Source organism: Periplaneta americana, chromosome 8, assembly GCF_040183065.1.
Source record: "Periplaneta americana isolate PAMFEO1 chromosome 8, P.americana_PAMFEO1_priV1, whole genome shotgun sequence".
Taxonomy (NCBI): Eukaryota; Metazoa; Arthropoda; class Insecta; order Blattodea; family Blattidae; genus Periplaneta; species Periplaneta americana.
This window is the reverse complement of record NC_091124.1, coordinates 152,615,018-152,633,459: the sequence shown is the minus strand read 5'-3', so window position 1 is coordinate 152,633,459 and position 18,442 is coordinate 152,615,018. Positions and strand designations below refer to the sequence as shown.

The 18,442-nt window shown below is 34.7% G+C and overlaps 1 long non-coding RNA gene across 3 annotated transcripts in view; it reads left to right on the top strand.

Annotated features, from left to right (window-relative positions):
- The window catches only part of LOC138705154 (uncharacterized), a 59,205-nt gene that overhangs the window by 24,645 nt on the left and 16,118 nt on the right, over positions 1 to 18,442 (top strand). For all 3 annotated transcript variants that reach the window (XR_011333643.1, XR_011333644.1, XR_011333642.1), the window contains 2 exons: positions 2,689 to 2,938; positions 11,536 to 11,688. This is a non-coding gene — a long non-coding RNA (uncharacterized lncRNA). The remainder of the gene's footprint in view (positions 1 to 2,688; positions 2,939 to 11,535; positions 11,689 to 18,442) is intronic.

Sequence of the window (18,442 nt, the reverse complement as noted above, 5' to 3'; positions counted from 1 at the left end):
TTTAAATGCATTTCACACAGTTTGCAAAAGGTACCATCCCGAGTATGACCAAAATACAACAAATGATATTTATTTTTCCCATCATTTTTTATATTTTGATTTCACGTCCAACCATTTTATTCATTGACTTACCTAACAGCACTAGATGAAGGTAACACAGATGGAATTACCAGTTCACAGATTTCGCATTCACTTACAGACAATTGAGAATTAACTTCATTAAATGCAACAGGTGCTCTTTCCATTGACTTCTCAATATGATATATCTTTTCATTTTAAGAAAAGTAAAGAATGTCTCTTATTTTGTCATCATACACTGAAATATTTATATTTAGGCTACTTTACATGCTACAACTGTTTTAGTAAACAAAATTATTATATTTGCTAAACAAAACTAAGACTGAAAATCACTGTAATAAAAACACAGCACACCTGACTTCTTAACAGAAAATTCAGATAGTTTAAATGTCAACCAATCAAGATCGGCTGGCACACACCAACCTTTTAAGGAAACAACTGCCTGAGAATTTACATGACACAGTAATTTGTTTCAGTTACTTAAAGTCATATCACATTGAAATACAGTATAATGCTCTATAAATTATATATATATTTTTTTTTTTACTTTTAAAAATTCTGAAATCTTCCGTGGAGACATCATGGAATCCAGGGGAGGATCTCCTTCCTCAGCCACCTCTTGAAATCATCACTGATTCCGAGTACAATGTTTTTTAGTTTTTGCAGGGTATGTGGATTATTTTTTGGTCGATAGTAAACTCATCCCTTATGAATTTGCTCTCTAGAGAGGTCTAAGGGACAAAATGTGGAAAAATAATCTACATACCTTGAAAGAGCTGAAAAACTGCATCTTGAAAAATACTGTCTCCATTTCTTGATGAGAACTGCAGCAAGTGATGCATCACTTTTAAAGCAGATTCGACAAATATTTGGAACAAGATAGCGGACAGTTTCAGCACCTTCTTTCTTAACTTGAGTGAGTGAATGATGGTTTAAATGCTTATATTTAGTAATATTTTATATTACTACTTTGTGGCATTGAATTACCAATACTGACTGCGACTGTAGGGTTGCCATATGCCATGGATTTCACGGACAGTCCGTGATTTTATAGTGTAAGAAGAAAGTCCGGACTGAAAAGACTGAATTCCGCGATTTTGAATGCAGTCAGAAAGAAATCTGGAAAATTACAATATATTTATGGGATAATGTGGAAATTATACTCAAAAGATGATCTTGCGAATTGAATGAGAGCCTTCTCTTTGACTGGGTTATCAAATTGGAAAGTCTTTCCTATCAGACAACAAAGAGGAAAGTTCTAAAGATACTCTTCTGCACAAAATATGGGTAAATTTTTTGTCATAACTCTGTTTCTGTGGAGCAGTGCTCAGAATTGCTGAAAATTGTGGAATTTTATTTCTGTGTACCTGGGCATAATGGCAACATTGAAAGATTATTTCCTTTGATTAATGCTTAGTCAGTGGACAAAAGAAAGGAACAGATAATCACTTAAATCAGTAAATGTAATTCTGCAAGTACAGTATAATATGAAAAATGTAAATTGCAATTAATTTAACACGGTCATTCAGAAACAAAGTTACTTTCTTCTATTCACAGTTCTTAGTAGTATGAGTGTTACTGTCACAAACTTGAATGGTCTGCACTAAAATAAATAGTAATAATGTAATGCCCATGCCAAATAAGAAGGTGATAGATAAAATAAAGTGTATTACTGAAGTGTCCAACTCTGTCCATATTAAGTGAATAAGTGATACTTATGTGTGTTTTGTAAATAAATTATTTTTAATATCCATATTTAATACAGTGTGCGTTTCTTAGAAATTCGTATGTTTCCTGTTGCTGATTGAATTTACGTGTCATTCGTGTCCTGGTTTTGTCTTTATTATGGCAACCCTACCTGCAAGCAGTTTGGCCAATAGCAGAATTGCTGCATTGCGGTTTCTCTATAATCTATTCACTCAGTATAACAATGTAAAACAGGATGCATGAGAACTGATTGGAACAGAATTAAATGTATATATCATTAATTAGAATGGAGAATAATTAAACAGAATGTAATAGACTGGAGCAGAATGAAACAGATTGCAATGAAAAGGAAGGAAAAAATTGAAATTATTTAAGTATGGTAGAATGCGAGTAAAAACCATCAATAATAGTGAATTCGGAGGAGAAATATGTGTAATCATTATATTTTATTATACTCAGTTGTATAGCTTAGACAGTGGCAATTAACTCTGGAAACACGATTTGTCTTTTGTTCCAAGGAGAAAATGAAATGTCAAAAATGACTTTAAAGATCTACATACCATTTTATTCGTTATTTTCACTATAACATTATAGACTTCATTTGTTCTGAGACATTCCCTAGTCCTGCCAGAAAATTTTCATCTAGAAATTAGAGTATTTTTCATATATTAATAGTACCACCAACACAAAATTGTGGCCGTCTTCGGAGTGGTATTTATTTATTATTCTGTACTTTATTAATTTCTTTTCCTTTATTAGTTTGCATATTTTATGTTTATAATTCTTTAGGTAGATTATATGAATTGTATGTAATGTAGTAACAAAACTGTACAAATAACCAAAATGTTTAATTCAGGGAAAGTCAAAACAACACTCATATTTGATAAATCTTTGCTCTTCCAGTAGCTAAACTCCAGCCGTCTACAGCAACAACACTTCCTCCTACTGCTGTGGCAAGTGTGGATTCAAATTTGACAGTGGAAGGCACGACTCCTCAACAAAACCCTAAAGGAGATGACCTTGCAACTGTGACATACACATTATGGGTTGGAACAAACGTGACAGAGAATTTCACCATCAGTGTGACAGCTGAGAAGAATTCGACTTTTTATCACATAATGCAAATATCTGCAGAACAAGATTCCCACTATGTGTGAGTATCATTTGTTACCGCTACTGAAACGTAGGTACCCACATTCATATGCCTCCAGATGTGGTCTGTATAGACCCTCCTGAGTTCCGATATTCTCAAACACATTAATTTTGATAATTATTCACTTAATTTAAATACCGAAGTACCTAGGGGGACCAAAATCACATCGATAAAAATGATGGCACAAAGGTTCTAAATCAATCAAATCAATCAAACTCTTGTATCTCCTCATGAGGAGCATAGGGCATTCACAAAATGCCTCCATCGGACCCTATTTGTAGCCATCTTCTTCACTTCGCTCCATGTTTTCCCCTCCCTAGCAATTTCCTCCAAAACTGTTCTCTTCCATGTATTTTTTGGCCTTCCTCTTGTTCTACTACCCTGTGGGTTCCAATCCAAAGCCATTCTTTCTACTGCTCCATCTTCTTTCCTGATTGTGTGCCCTATCCTATTCCACTTTCGTCTTTTGATTTCTATTGTGATTTCTTTCTGATTTGTTATCTTCCATAGTTCTGAGTTTGTGATTATATCTGGCCATCTAATTTTTAAAATTCTTCGTAAACATCTATTAACAAATGTTTGCAGTTTATTTTGTATAATTTTACTTGTTTTCCATGTCTCACAGCCATATAATAAGACTGATTTCACATTACTGTTAAAGATTTTAATTTTTGTAGATCTAGATATAATATAAGATTTCCATATTGGGCACAACTGGACAAATGCACTATTTGCATTTTTTATTCGGTTCTTTAAATCCTCAAAGGCTGCACCATTCTTGTCAATTATACTACCCAAATATTTAAATTCTTGAACAGTATCAATGTTGTTGTTATTTATTATAACTTTATCTGTCTTTTTACTGTTTAATCTCAAAGGTTCGAAAAGGAGGACATTATTTGAAAAATGAGGACAGAAAATATGTATTTTGATTTAGACTTATTATACTTATTATGTCAGTATCTATTTTATTACAAAATATTTACAGTACAGATTTAGGCTTATATCATACTTAGAAGTATATTAATTTCTATTTCATTACAAAATAATTATGAAAAAACTTAATAATAATGTTTTTACAGTTAGCTACATATGAAAGTCAACGGAACTATAATTGAATAGCTTATTTTGGAAACATAACATGTGACATTTTCATGTATCGATATGTTACTTCTTTTAACCAGCGTGGTCTAAGATACTTATGACAAAACTTGATAATATAAAATGATTTTACAGTTAGCTACACATGAAAACAACGAGCATAACAAATAGGAGCAAAGAATGTTATGATCATTGGCAAAGAGTATATTCTGTCGTTGCTGCTGCCACCTACAGGCAAATTACTTGAGAAAGGCGTCAAATCAGATAATTTCACAATATCAGGCATACAAGTTACGAAAAGGAGGACATTTCTCGATTTTTTAAAAATCCGTCCAGACCCCCGGACAAAGGTCTAAATAGGAGGATATGTCCAGACAAAAGAGGGCATCTGGTCACCCTAGAAGTACCTACTTATTAAAACCTTTTTTATTAAAATAGTTGTATTCCAAGTAGAATGTTGAGATACAGTACCGTTGCAATTATTCGAGCCAGCCCAATTCTTTCATTCTTTCTTTTTCTTAACTCATTTCCCGAATTAAAAAAAACAGTCACAGAGTGATGTACTAATTGAGTAATGAAAATCAACTCTGAAGATATGTAGGCTATTAAAATGTTTAATGTTTTCAGTTGAATTTCAATTTTAATTTACTTTAGTGTTTGTCACACTGTGATTAAGCACACACTAACATGAATGTTGAAAGAAAACGAAAAAAAGATCGTGGATTTAATAGAAGATTAAGTTCAGAAATTGTGAGAATTAAATGATGAGATACCTACTAAAGATAAAAATTGACGTTGAGTTCGAAATGGAAAGTATCATCATTAGTTCTTACTGTGGATTTGTGGTTGTTGTATCCAGTGCCATACATCGTATGGGAACCTACGATTTATTTAATTAATTGTATGGGGAAAAGAAAATTTTGTCTGTATGGAGCCATACGACATATGGGCGCCTAAGTTTTGTACAGATCTTAGATCATCTCTTGCTGTTCCTAATGTATTTCGTTTGATGTTCATAAACAAAAATTGTCCACCTCTGCAGCACTGGAATCCAGAATTATATAAAATAATGGTTGAAAAACAAGAAGTGCTGCAAATACACATTCCAAGATTCATCGAGAGAAGTGTGCATCTACAGTGGGGCTACATGGTGTGTTCTTTAAATCAAGCTTGTTTTACAATTAAAATCTAAAGCAAAACAATTTCTTTACTTCTTCTTTAATATTAAAAAAAATCATTAAATGACAGTCGGAGAGATTGAGAGGGGAGAGTAAAATATACTTCAAGGAAAAAAACAAGAGGTGGGGCGTATGGTCAATAGAAAAATTACCATGACAGCACTGGTTGTATCTAAGCCTACATTCTTTCCTTGTCCAGTATTTGTAGTCTATTACTACTCTTAGGAATGATACTTTTGTCAATTCAGTCTTTCATAATTGAGTCTTTTTTTAATCCAGTTTTCGGAACCATAAAGCTCGAATTACCAATAAGGAAAATATAGAGTTGTGTAGAGGACTGATCAACCCCTCACTTTAACCCTACAGTAGTTGCTGTAAGTTACTGTCACATAGTAGTCGCTGTGGACTGGCACTCCACAAGCAAATAAAAGAGTTTAAATTTATTTACAATCATAAAAAAGTTATGGACAAACATGTTTGTGGAAAATATATATCTTAAAAAAATGATGTGCGAAATCATTCAGTTATTAGAGTCTTAACTATGTGGACGATAAGAGACAAGATGCTTCGTATGATATTGCTCACACCCATGTAGCCGAAACATTTTTACATGCATCTCGAGTTTCGTCTTTGTCGCAGCAACACATGGGAGTCATAATATAAATATTTATATATTGTATTAACAGACAAGGAATACTAAACAGATGAACGAAATATGTAGAAAAGTTATATGAGACAAGGAACTGTTCAGATGACTTAGGTATAGAAGATGAAGAAGTCTTATCAAAAGACGAAAAAGGACTTTCTATTTTAAATGAAGAAGTTGAACTAGCGCTTAAGGAAATGAAGAATGGGAAAGCAACAGGAGTTGATGGAAACCCCATTAAATTAGTGAAGTCCTTGGGTGAAGACAAGAAGCAAATTCTATCATTATGCAACGAAATGTATAACAAAGGCGAATGGCTTAAAGATTTTACAGAGACAGTGTTGATTCCAATACCGAAGAAAAATAATGCCAAGAAATGTAAGGAGTTCAGGAATATCAGTCTAATATCGCACTTGGCGAAGATTCTCTTTCGAATACTGAATCGACGTTTATATTCTAAAATGGAAGAACAGTTGGAAGAAGAGCAGTTTGGCTTCAGGAAGGGAAAAGGTAACGAGAGATGCAATAAAGAAGTGTATGTAGAATTTGTGGACCTAGAAAAGGATTTTGACAGAGTCGATTGGAAAGAGAAAAGACTGGTCAGTAATCTTTATAAAGAGTGAAAGTCAGGATATGAGAAGAAATGTCAGAAGGAAGTGAAATTGGGAGAGGAATATGTCAAGGACGTCCCTTATCACCTACCCTGTTCAACATCTACTTGGAGGATTAAGTAAACAACTATTTTCAGAACATGGGAGGAGTGATAGTAGGAGGAAGAAGAATAAAGTGCATGAGATTTGCTGATGATATGGTGTTATTAGCAGAAGAGGAAATGATACTAAAGGATATGCTTCTGGAGCTAAATGACAGCTGTGAACAGTATTGGATGAAGATAAATGCAAATAAGACGAAGAGCAAGGTCATAGGAAGAAAAATACAGAGCAGTAGAACAAGTGGACAGCTTCAAATACTTGGAGTGTACTATAAGCAGTAACATGAGCTGCTGCCAGGAAGTCAAAAGGAGAATAGCAATGGCCAAGGAAGCTTTTAATAGAAAAAGGAGCATCTTCTGTGGACCTTTGAAAAAAGAACTAAGGATGAGACTAGTAGAGTGCTTTGTATGGAGTGTGGCATTGTATGGGGCAGAAATATGGACATTACGATGAAGTGAAGAAAATCGAATAGAAACATTTGAAATGTGAATATGGAGAAGAATGGAGCGTGTGAAATGGAGAATAAGAAATGAAGCTGTGTTGGAAAAATTGCGTGAAGAAAGAATGATGCTGAATCTGATCAGGAAGAGGAAAAGGAATTGGTTGGGTCACTGGTTGAGAAGAAACTGCCTTCTGAAGGATGCACTAGAAGGAATGGTGAACGGGAGAATAGTTCGGGGTAGAAGAAGATATCAGATGATAGACGACATTAAGATATATGGATCATATCAGGAAACAAAGAGGAAGGCAGAAAATAGGAAAGACTGGAGAAAGCTGGGTTTGCAGTGAAAGATCTGTCCTTGGACAGAACACTAAATGAATGAATGAATATTAGATTATATTAGATCTTTATTAGCCAATAAAATTACAAGCATACTAACTTGATTAGTGAGGACTAATTGTAACAATAATAACTGCTGAAGATTTAACTGACATTGCAGGTCGCTGTGGACTCTTGTTCCTCAACTGATAACAACTGATAAGCAAATGCGAGTTCAGAGCTTAAAATTTGTGTCAATAATGAGAAGTCTTTTGTTGAAAGCTATGAAAATTGGGAAGAAACTGGGATTACAGGTATGTGGGAAAACCATATGCAGGACAGTCCGTACACAACCAGAAGACCTTAAATATAAAGTGAGAAAAGTAAAGTTAGCAATTCGGAAGCATAAATTCAACATTGGTCCCTTTAGGTCACATTGTTGGGGACCCTACTGTACTTATGAATTGTATTTTATTTTAAGGGTTACAAGATGGATGACACACAGTTATGTCATTCAGCTGGTTCGCACTGGTTTGCCTGAATCCTTGTTAAATTTGTCGCAGTTCGTAGAACCAGTTGTTAATTTTTTTAAGTGAAAATGTAAGCTTCTTTAAAGAAAGGAAGAATATTAATTCGACAAGAAATTCCCTAGCTTTAATACTGCAGTAAACATAATGCAAAAATAAACGACAATACAGCTCGAAGTGATCATATTATTATATTGTTATTTCTCGCCAAAGTATGGAAACAATCAGAACAGGAATATGGTAATTATGCCTGCAACCTTGAAACCCATCTGCGATTATGTCGACAGTCCAGTACCCCTTCTGCTTCAATGCTACTAGTGCATGTAGAACAATGAAATGTGTTCAAAAACATAATTTAGCGAAATTTGGAGGAAACAACTTTACTTATGTACGCAGATGATATGGATCTTGTATCGCCACATAAACAAAATCTTTAAAGAGCCTTGAATGCTTTGACAGAATGGGCAGACAAAAATCGTTTATGCAGTAATGAAAGAAAGACAGTCCAGATGGTCTTTAGAAAAGGAGGCCGACTTGCAAAGGAGCACTCAATAATGCACTAGTGTCAACAACTTGGGATTGTCAACTCCTTCAAGTGCTTAGGGATCACCCTAAAACCAATAACAACGTCATACCGCATTCATATAAGGGACAGAACTGCAGTTGCAACAAAAGATATGTTCGAAATAAAGACCATTACTGTGCTCTCATTGGACACTGCCACGGTACTTTTCTGCTGCAAAATTGTCCCTATACTGATAATGAGGTACGGAGTAGAATTAATTGGTATAAACTAAGTCTCAAAGACCTAGAGGAAGTGAAAGCATGTTTCAAGAAACGTGTCCTTGGTATCTCGAAATGTAGGCTACACTTTCCCGGCTGATTTACGAACTGGCCAAGGAAACTTTTGTATTTGAAGACCTCAGGATGCGACTCTCACCACCCTCTACCACCAGACCATCAGACCATCTACTAGAAAACGCCTGAAAAGAGAAGAGATATGGCCAGACTTCTACTGCACGGGTGATGCGATGGATAGAGGATGGACACAACCAAACTAAGATCTATGATTTACGCTTACCACCACAAAATATGCAAGACAACCTGTTACCATATACCTGATGATGACTGTGTGTGTTCTTTATGTGAATCACATTGCGACAGATACCACATAACAAAATGCAGAAATTGGCCTGTTTCTATAAAAGAATATAGCAAAGTGTAAACACTCAACAATATGCATGTTAGTGCACTCTTCCTCTTCTCAAAAACATGACTTAAAAAATATGTAGACTTTCTACTACAAAATACAGAGTCTTTCATAAGTAACGAGTCTGTCAAAAAATCAACTGTTTCGGATAATTTTTTGAAATGATGTTCATCCTCACGAGAAAGAACCCTTCCAGTGCCATACAATCGATTTGAAAACAAACATCCCCCCCCCCCCCCACCGCCAGAGGAAGCTACCTATCCATGTGTAATGTGCATTTGATGCCAACTTAAAATGGCCTTCTGTATCCCAAGGACTTAAATTGAGGACCTTTTTGCAAAACTTGCTAACTGGAAAATTTGCAAAATTGAGATTTTGGTGGATTTGTTAACATAAAGCATGCCTCTACACGATGTTAAAGTTATCTTAATAAAATTGAATTATTTCTCTTCATTGTAGTGTGTCAAAGTGTGATGGTTGCATCTATAACCCACTTGTCTCCATTCAGTTTTTTGTGTCTCCTGAAAAATTTAGTTTTTTCAGTTAGCAAGTTTTGCAAAAACGGTCCTCAATTGAGCTGGAGAGCATGGCCTTCTATATGCCAAGGATAATAGCACACGGCCATGCCTATATACATTGTTGTGATAGACTGGAATGATAGAATGCCACTCAGCTGCTTAACATTAATGCAGATGAGAAAAATTGCTGCCTGGTTTGAATTTGAAAACAGTATTGCTCAAATTAAGCATTTACTCTGTAGACGAAGTGTTTTCAGGTAGGTGGATCAGCCAAACTGGCTCAATCTGTTGGCCTCTGCGATCACCTGATTTAACTGCCCTGGACTTCTTTTTCTGGGGATTCATCAAGGATCTATCTTTGCGACTAAGCCACACACCGTTCTTGAATTAATGGAACAAATTGAACACACGATACAAATGGTTACACATGACATGCTCACCAGAGTCCATGAAGAGTTGATACGTCGCTTACATTTGTGCATTCAGTGAATGGAAGATAGTTTGAAAATTGTGCACCATAATTTGTCAACAATTGAAATTGGTTTTACATTATATGTTTTAATCAAGCTTTAAAACACTAACCATTCTTTCATTTAATAGCTCTGGCAGTGAGGGGAGAGGGTGTTTGTTTCCAAATCGACTGTACAGCACAGGGAAGGGTTTTTTCTCGAGAGGATGAACATCATTTCAAAAAATTATCCAAAATAATTAATTTTTCAATAGACTCGTTACTTATGAAAGACCCTGTACACTATTAAGTATATAAATAAGATACCGTCATTTCCCATAACTGGAACACAACTATGGTCCATTCAAATTTTGTACTTCGTAACATAGTACCTCGTTTATCTATATATTTTTTTTTTCTATACTGTAGAAGTTTGGTGACTGTTACTGGAGACCCTCACTGCACCAATTACCTACGGCAACTTATAGGAATAGCCATCCAACGTGGGAACACAGCCAGCATTTTGGGAACCTTTCCAGACGCCAATTCTCTGGATGAGATTTTCTTTATTTGAATGTCTGAAAGTAAGACAAGGGTGAAGTACAAAGCCTCTAGAATGAAGATAACACTCCACTCACGGCAAGAATCGAACTTTTGCTCACTAGATGGCAGCATATTGCAATTCACTTAATTAGTGCAAAATTAACGTGCTAAGAAATGAAAACGGTCATTGTCTGGTGAACGAGTTAATTAACGACTATAAAGACAATTATTATGGATTTTTTGTAGTTTCCTGTAGGCCTAAATGGATATTTTTTAACTTCAGATACACTTTTATATAAGACATATTTAGAGATACTGTAATTTGAAGTCAAATCACTGCAGCTATCTACAAACGGTCTATGTTACTTCTACAATGTTCTTTGAATAGTTGTATCATGGACCATAGTTGTGTTCCAGGATCATAGTTATGGGAAATCACGGTACTTAATTTTCCTGTTTTTACACTTGTCCTACAATTTTTAATTCCATTTTTATGAAATAAATTACTTTTTTCATCAAGTGTATGGTATTGGCAATACTGGATCTTATGTTTGAATCTCATTTCTCTTATTTGCAGAGAGCAATCAGTATAGTGCTGTAGTGCAATGAAACGTCAAAACATTTGATCATTTGAGCATGTGTAGATGCATTTTCAGATGTTTCAAACAATATGTCAGTGTGGTCAGATATTCAAAGCTAATTGATATTGCAAATATTCTATATTTCTCTTCTCTCAACATTTGTGAGTTTTTAAATAACTCTATACATAATTCTTCAATAGCATGTTGCTGTGCAGTTTCTCTTTATTTATAGCTGCTTATTGTTACCTTACTTAACATATTTCATATTAAAATTATGAAATTTGGATCATTAGCGAAAGAACTGTTTGTGGAAAATTAGAATGCCACCACTGATTACACATAAAATAGCTTCCTGTACAATTCTTTTTGCAGTTTTGAGGCAACAGAGTGGCCCAATGGACATTATGTACACACATAGCAGGCTACAAGGAGGAGCCATCTTGTTATCATTATTGGCTGCTGTATCAGGTACCCACACTGCCTGAACCAGCCAGTCCTCTGGAAATAATTTTGTCATGCCAGTCGGTAAGTTGAATTACTGTTAAACTGATGCTCAGATAGTATATCTTGCACGTATTTAAAAATAGTAGTAGGACGACTATATCGATTTCAGTTTTTAGGATTTTTAGGTTATGTTTTTGAACATTTGAGAGAAAACAAACCTGTTTCATTCATTATACAGTACATGCTCTGAGACCTGGCATGAATAAACTCTGTTCTTATAACTCCTTTCATAGACGTACAGTCACGGAAGAAAAAACTGGCCGATGTGCAGCAAAACTAGTAATGTTACTTATGCTGGTTTTGTTGTGATTATCACAGTTATAGAGCATTGGTCCCCAACTCAGAGCACTGTGTCGTCATCAAGCCTTGCCCGCTTGCCCGCGGAAAGTCGTAGCAGGGCAGGTAAGACGTTCAGCGGCGGGCCAAAATATGAATTTACTGCATAGGTTTATGATTGTTTTCTGATGGAAAAAAGATACGGGCTGAATAGAAATAACTAAATGAACTATCTTAAGCAATTTGAAAAAAAAAACATTGTAGCCTATTTTCAACAAACTTAGAAGTTAATAAATTTATAATTACTTTTAGAAATGTAATACACATTTCATGTTAATTATTCGGGTAATGCATGACAATTACTGTAAATGTGTAAACTGCTTCTGTTAAGGAAAATGTTGAACAAAACACATAAAAATCCTAGGAATAATAATGGAGAAATTTAACTCCATTCAGTCCACTCAACACTGGCATTAGCACTGATTTTTCGGGATTTGTTTAATTCTCTTTTTCCTCAGCAATTTCTCAACGATTGGAACTATTGTTTGTATAGTGCATAATGTGACAGCACATTTTAAGTTGTGATCCGATAATTGGCTTCCATGACATGGCTTGTTTATCTTCATCATAGGAAAAAAATTACTGTTCGCACAGATGGCCTACGTGAATCCAAAAAAGGATGTCTGTACATTCGGGGAAATCTAAGACATGGAAAGTTCATATAGAAGTCAGATAACTTCTTTTGTTTTGATTTTTATCCTTCAATTCACTATCGTAAAGTAAATCAATAAGTTCTAATTACAAATACTAATTGAAAATCAAATTGAAAATTTTCCTAATCTTTAAATCTCGAATCAAATTTCTGGTGCAGATCGTCATGATGTGTGAATATATTCTTCGAAGTCCAAAGTCTTAAGAAACTAGTATGCCTATATCGTTGTTAATATTGAAAAATGTGCTGTAACTTATCCTTTTAGTTAAGCTAACGTTCCATAATTAAAGGTGGTTTATATTAAACGCCTTCACTCTGTCATATAACTGTGTAATAATCTTGTTGTTACCATGTAGAAAACAATTTAAAGCATTCAGATAATTCCATTAAGAAGGCAACTTCACAAATCCATTTTTTCATTCTTCACTTATGATACAGACTTTTTTTCTTCCTCCGTGAACGATGATGTTTCCTCCCTCAGTTCAAAGAACCTATTCAATAATTTGCCACGACTAAGTCACCGTATTTTACTATAATATGACAGATCGCCTTACTCGCTATTGCATTCATCAAGAAAGACTTAAATTGACAATGAGCGAGACTTTTCGATATAATTGTGTTGGTGGTTTTTCCAACTGGACTACTTCTATAACACCATTTTGATTTGTTTTGCACATGATTTCTGTTGGTGTATAATGTAGTGAATAGAAATAACTTCATGGGATACATTAACGCTTTTCACTTCGTCCCTTAGAGAGATTGGCTTTCGGAATGGTTTTATTTACATTCTACAGTATTCTGTAGGTTATGCAGAGCCGAAGTTAGGTATAGTGCCGCTCCTAGGCAGTGCTAGATTTTGCCGTCCCCAAATCCCACAAACAGTTTATGGACAGCTATTATACAGGTGACGTTCAGTTAAAGTTATTTTTAAATGAAATGTTACAATTCAGAAAACAAAATTTAAATGTTATGATTTATTTAACGACGCTCGTAACTGCAGAGGTTATATCAGCGTCGCTGGATGTGCTGGAATTTTGTCCCGCAGGAGTTCTTTTACATGCCAGTAAATCTACTGACATGAGCCTGTCGCATTTAAGCACACTTAAATGCCATCGACCTGGCCCAGGATCGAACCCGCAACCTTGGGCATAGAAGGCCAGCGCTATACCAACTCGCCAACCAGGTCGACTTCAGAAAACAGTAAATTACTGAAATCAAAGTACATGCATCTTACTTGTGAATTATAAAGACTTTCTTCGGACTTTCTTCACAGAGAAAGCAATGATGGTATTATCAAAGTCGATCTGACGAAGCATATCAGACTCGAAGCAAAGAAACATAATACTCAAACTTATTCATTGTTGAAACAAAATTTATTTTTGAAAGGCAGGCTGTAGTTTTTTTTAAGCATGGTTTCTGTTGGTGTATAATTTTTACGAGTATTTCTTACTTCGACAGGAGTATAAAATAAATTGAAAAATAAACTCCAACTCTTTACAGAATAAACTTTTCAAATCGAATTATATAGTGGACATACTGAAAAGGATTAAATAGTATTGTTGATGATATAGGCCAGTGTTTCTTAAACTTTTTTGAAGTGGGGACCACTTTTTTAAGTCAGAACAGTTCCGAGGACCACAACTATCCATGGAAAGAGGTCATCTTTTTGGATGATATGTTTATGAACTATAGCAGGCCAGTGCACGTATATCGACCGAAACAATCCAAGAGATTTGACCGTGAATATTTGTGGTCCACAGACAATGCAGTGGTTGTTTGTCTGTGTCGGTGTGGTACAGATTTCTGGTTATGGTGGCGGTGCACTATGGAGGATTCATGGGCATATGAATGAGCATCAGTACACCAATAAACTGGAAAATGTGATGCTACCTAGTGTTCGTGTGTTTAAGCCCGAAAACAAAATAAAATTCCAACATGACTTGTTTTCGGTACACACATGCATCGCCGTGCAGCAGTGGTTCAACATTCACAGGGATGATGCCGAGAGGTTCCATGGGTGCCAAGAAGTCCTGACTTAAATTCCATAGAAAATGTGTGTACGGAAGTGCAACGCAATGTTAATGTGTAACTACAGAGTTGGTGTCCTAGGATTGCAGATGAATTGTGGAATCTCATTGCAGATGTTTGGGATGATGTTGCATTGTGAGATAGATACAGTAGGTCTATATCCAAAGCCTTGTTAATTCTGTAAGTAGAAGAATGGATGCAGTGATCAATGTCAACGGTTTATGGACAGGCTATTAAGTCCAGAAGAAAACTGTTGTATATAACTAGAACTACATAGGTAGAAGAACATTTTAATTTGTGATATAAAGTACATTCAGTATTAATTATTTTACTTCAGGAATGTATTTTTCTTTTCTATTTTTAGAACAAAAATAAACACTGTGGGCCGTATTCATAGACATTCTTAGCATGGCCTTTCGGTGGATGATCAGCGAACTAACGTTTTTCGTATTCATAAACCAGTGTCAGCGATATGATATGATATATGATATGATATGGTATGGTATGATATGATATGATATGATATGATATATATATGATATGATATGATATGATATGATATGAATCCTGTTCAGCACGCTCGTAGCCCGGGCTAGCGAAATGTCTATGAATAGCACCCTGTAGCTTTAATAATAGAATAAATAAATAGGTTTTAGTAAACACTAGAATCACTTATATAATCAAACGTTTTCCTAAATTGCACAAAAATTATTTCTAACTAACAAATCTATTTGTGTTTCTCTTCCCTCATTACTAATTGTTTACCGAAAGTAATTTATAGGTATTTATTTATTTAAATTTAACTGAATGTTCACTTATATAATTTGTATTGGATTACCTTAATCAATTTATATTTATTCTACTTTAACTAACTGTTCACGTCTATATCATCTTACCATTAAGTTCGTATGTATTGTATCTATCTCAATTTTGTTTACTCTTCGTCGTCTGTTTTGCCAGGAAGATATTAAAGTAAAAATAAACCATAAATAAACGAAGTACCGTATGTCTATAGAGTAAAGAGAGACGAACAGAGGAGTTGATAATGAAATCAGTAACATTCCTCATACCTGCAATGGTAAAAACAATTAAATAACAAATTTCTGTACATCGACAAAAACACGAGAGTTTCAACCTTATAGAATGTGAATAGAAACAGTACGAAAGCCTTTCTCTCCTAGTCCAGCAACTTCGAGTAAACAGTACTCTGTACTGTGATAATCACAACAAAACCAGCATAAGTAACATTACGAGTTTTGCTGTTCATCGGCCAGTTTTTTCTTCCGTAACTGTACATATCTTATTTTATTTTTCACATCATTTTTGACACATTCATTTACACCTCACCTCTGGCTACTAGCAACAGGCATTTATAATGAACACCGATCAAAATACCCCTCATTTCTCATGCAAAACAACAACTGAATAGATTAACTTACAGTGGACTATAGTGGACTTTTTGTTATCAACAAACAGCTGGATACATTAAGAAGATTGATTATTATTGACACATTCATTCATAGTGTTCTGCCCAAGGGCAAGTCTTTCAATTCAATTTATTAAGCCATTAAACATACAGTGATAGGCTTCGTCACAATACAGAAGGGAGGAAAAAAAACATTGGCTACATTTGAAAATACACATATAATTGAAAACAGTAAAGTTTAATTAGAATGAAAACACAAAACATTTTGAAACTCTAAAATTAATGAAAACACTTCACTCTTAATGTAATAATTGTAACTAAATGTAAATAACTTTATTAAAAAACAATTTCGTATGAATTTATGTTAAGAAACTCATCTACAGACTAGAAAAGATTAATTAAAAGCCAGTTATAAAATCTAGCTTTGAAACTATTGGTTGGTAACTTATAATACTGACTGGGAAGCTTATTATATAGTTTCATCCCCATGACAGAAAAATTTGTACTAGTTTTATGTAATCTACAATATGGAATATTAATTTGTTCACTATTTCTAATTTCATGATCATGTATATTGGCTATTAATGAGTAGGCCTAATTGTCTATATTTTGTCGAGTGCAAACCCAGCATTCTCCAGTCCTTCCTATTTTCTGCCTTCGTCTTTGTCCCCTCATATGATCCATATATCTTAATGTCGTCTGTCATCTGATATCTTCTTCTGCTCTGAACTCCTCCCGTCCACCATTCTTTCCAGTGCATCCTTCAGTAGGCAGTTTCTTCTCAGCCAGTGACCCAGCCAATTTCTTTTCCTCTTTCTGATCAGTTTCAGAATCATTCTTTCTTCATTCACTCTTTCCAACACAGCTTCGTTTCTTACTCTGTCTGTCCATTTCACATGCTCCATCCTTCTCCATATCCACATTTCAAATGCTTCTATTCGCTTCTCTTCACTTCGTCATAATTTCCATGTTTCTGCCCCCATACATGTTTCTGCTACACTCCGCACAAGGCACTTCGCTTCCAGAGATCCACAGAAGATGCTCCTTTTTCTATTAAAAGCTTCCTTTGCCATTGTTATTCTCCTTTTGACTTTTAGCACACTTAACTTCTAAATATTTCTTCGCAATTAGGTCGTTACAACAGTCTCTCAACTGCAGTATCTTAAAGACAACATATTTTGTCTATTTTCATTCCCTTATGTCCTACAGAATAATATTTTTTGGGGAAATTCAACAGATAGTAAAAATATAGCCTTTTCTTATTACCAAAAAGAGCAATTAGAATAGGTAATAATTGGAACAAAGGTAGAGAATCATGTAGACCATTTTTTTTTTTTTTCAAATTAGAGATTCTGACCTTAACAGTTGAAGCATTCAGAGCTAAAGTGAATCAAGTCACAAATTTTCATAAATTGAGTTTATTTCATTTTCTGATTATCTGAAGTTGGATCTTTTCCGAGCAGTAATGGATCAAGTCTTAATTCCAAGCATTCGCCTGTAGGTGACACCAGTCACTTTTAGCTCAGATTATTTGTTCACGATGTTCTGAGTCATAGTGGATCAAGTCACCAAAGCGTTGCATCAATTAACATCACAATTGTTTATGTTTTATAAATCTAGAATTTGAGAATGGAGCAATAAAATTATTGCTAGTGAAATTAGATAATCCACTAGAGCAAGTTAACTTTAAGTCCTATTATCTCAAAACTACGTCTCATGGACTTGATTCACTTTAGCCCTGAACGCCTTATAATAAATTTCTAAATTATAGACATCAGCTCAAAGAATTTGAGTAACCACAAGGGTCCTGAATACAATAAACATGCACAATATAATGTGATGTGATACATTAAAGAAAAAAGAAAGTTAATTATTGAAGGCAAATATAAGTTGATTAATTGAAATAGAGATGATGATGTAATATTTGAAGAGAATCCTTGATAATATTTATAAGAATAGACATTACATAATCAAAAGGAATGTGAAGTTCCTTGATAATTCCATGTGAATTTTGTAATTGAACCTCTACTGCCAAACAGCAAACCAATGACAGACCATTGTTTAAGAGGGACGTTGTACTTTTGAGAAAGATAAAGCAGACAAGGTTCATATATGGACTTCTTCTCAATATCAACTTCGATGGCCTGATTTAGGTTTCTTTCGAAATGGATAGTAGGGTCAAGAACAAGCGCCCGTTTTAAGCGTCCGTTGATAGCAATAATGTCTGCCCTTCTAAAAGAACCATCTGATGATACACAATGTACTTCCACATGAATCTCCCAATTTAAAGTTTTTAACGATGTCTCCAAAGCATGTCGTACACGATGATGTCT